General features: G+C 42.5%; 1 long non-coding RNA gene across 1 annotated transcript; it reads left to right on the forward strand.

Annotated features, from left to right (window-relative positions):
* Positions 1-389: 389 nt before the first annotated feature.
* On the forward strand, positions 390-1,887 carry LOC123334256. The gene is made up of 2 exons (XR_006552088.2): positions 390-504; positions 1,537-1,887. It is a non-coding gene; the product is annotated as an uncharacterized LOC123334256 (long non-coding RNA).
* The last annotated feature ends 660 nt before the right edge of the window (positions 1,888-2,547 follow it).

A 2,547-nucleotide genomic window follows, 5' to 3' on the forward strand; every position in this document is an offset into this window, starting at 1 on the left:
GAGGAACCAGAGCTCAAATTGCCAACATCCACTGGATCATCAAAAAGCAAGAGAGTTCCAGAAAAACGTCTATTTCTGCTTTATTGACTATTCCAAAGCCTTTGACTGTGTGGATCACAATAAACTGTGGACAATTCTGAAAGAGATGGGAATACCAGACCACCTGACCTGCCTCTTGAGAAATTTGTATGCAGGTCAGGAAGCAACAGTTAGAACTGGACATGGAACAACAGACTGGTTCCAAATAGGAAAAGGAGTACGTCAAGGCTGTATATTGTCACCCTTTATCTCTAACCCCTACCAATCACTAATCTCCCCATTTCTGTAAATTTGTTATTTAAAAAGCATCATGTAACTATAATCATCAGCATATCCTGTTTTTGTCTTTAGGGGAAAGAATGTTGTGGCTGAAGATAGAGAAAAAGTTAGAAATTAAGACGGGTGGCTGTTGCTGCTACTCACTAGAGCTGTGACCTCAGGAAGTCATCTAATCTCATCTGTAAAGTGAGTTTGGTCTGTTAACTTCAAAGGTCACTTCCAGTTCAAAATTGTTGTAATTCCAGGGCTCCAGTGTTATCACATTGGAACTGAAACAACAGGAGTGCAGAACTGGGGCTTTGGGAGCAAGGAGGGTCACTGTTCAGGCTTCTCTCTGAGGATGTTTTCAGCAATATTTGCGTCTTTTCTAGTAGGGGGTCACTACTGGATACTCTCCTTCTGTGTAAAAATCTCCCTTCATTTGCAGTTGCAGGAAGTAGTAGAATATTCAGATTTTTCTTCCTACCCCTTTATTAAGTATGGTTATAGAGACTTCTTTAAAATGCACCTCTGTAGGAAAGTATAAAATTATTATTTGAAACTCCACCTCCTCTGCTACTTCCAGAGTCCTATAGAAAGGACACTGGGGTGAGCATTATACAGAGACACCTCCTTGTAATAGGAAGTCTGCAGGCTAGGCAGACTTCAGGGCTAAAGCTTATGGAAGGGTAGGCTGTTTGACAGCTCTTGCTCCAAATGCAAGTTCTCATGGTGTCAGGGTCAGTTTCATGGCATCTGACCTGTGCAGTCACACAAGGGCCCCTGCCCACAAGGGGTGTGCCTTTTCACTCTTGTACAGTTCTGAAACATTTTATCCTTTAACTTATATTTTATAGTCCAGTGGGATAATGGAGCAGGTGTATGAATAGTGCAGATACAAGCAATGGGCATGCTCAGTCGCTCAGTCATGTCTGACTCCCTGCGACCCCATGAACTGCACCCACCAGGCTCCTCCATCCAAGGGATTTGCTAGGCAAGAACACTAGAGCAGGTTGCCATTTCCTTCTCCAGCAATATGCATGCTCACTACTATTCTTTGTCAGCTCAGTTGCATATAGCCTTTCCAGTGCCCCAAGGGCACAGAATCTGGTGGATTCACAATGTGGGAATTCACTGACTCTAATGAAGGTAGTATCAGGTGGTACCTGTGTGACTCAGTGCTGACAGCCTCCAGGGGGCCATGCTTTCCATACTAACCAGAACTTGCTTTGCATACAGGAAGAAGGCAGTGATTTCTAAGAAACATGAATGACCAAGGAAGATTATCAGATCCTTTCTCCCTTGTGTTGCTTCCTTGAAACATATGTTGAAAATTATTAATAAAAGGACACTCATCAGTAAGTCAAAGGTGGAATGTGCATGTACCGAAAAGTGACATAAAATCAGTTGGGTTAGTTTTGTACAGTGTTTTCACTCTCCTGGAGCAACAAAACACTTATATATGAGCTACTAAATATGAACTGTGTAATTCTGGTGATTTTATCTATCAGTTAAATGCTTTGATATTTGCATTTGAAACAAACATTGCAGAATGTAAATATAAAGAGTAAAATTCATAATAATTTCAAATTTTAATTTCTTTTTTACTTCAGTTCAGTTGCTCAGTTGTGTGCGACTCTTTGCGACCCCATGGACTGACCAGACAGACCTTTGTTGGCAAAGTAATGTCTCTGCTTTTTAATAATGCTGTCTAGGCTATGCTATGCTATGCTATGCTATGCTAAGTCACTTCAGTCGTGTCCGACTCTGTGCGACACCATAGACGGCAGCCTACCAGGCTCCCCCATCCCTGGGATTCTCCAGGCAAGAACACTGAAGTGGGTTGCCATTTCCTTCTCCAATGCATGAAAGTGAAAAGTGAAAGTGTAGCCGCTCAGTCGTGTCCGACTCTCAGCAACCCCATGGACTGCAGCCCAACAGGCTCCTCCATCCATGGGATTTTCCAAGCAAGAGTACTGGAGTGGGGTGCCATTGCCTTCTCCGAATAATGCTGTCTAGGTTGATCATAACTTTCCTTCCAAGGAGCAAGTGTCTTTTAATTTCATGGCTGCAGTCACCATCTGCAGTGATTTTGGAGCCCCCCAAAATAAAGTCTATCACTGTTTCCATTGTTTCCCAATATATTTGCCATAAAGTGATGGGACCAGATGCCATGATCTTAGTTTTCTGAATGTTGAGCTTTAAGCCAACTTTTTCACTCTCCTCTTTCAATTTCATCAAGAGGCTCTT

The sequence above is a fragment of the Bubalus bubalis genome, chromosome 6 (assembly GCF_019923935.1).
Source record: "Bubalus bubalis isolate 160015118507 breed Murrah chromosome 6, NDDB_SH_1, whole genome shotgun sequence".
In the NCBI taxonomy this organism is placed as follows: Eukaryota; Metazoa; Chordata; class Mammalia; order Artiodactyla; family Bovidae; genus Bubalus; species Bubalus bubalis.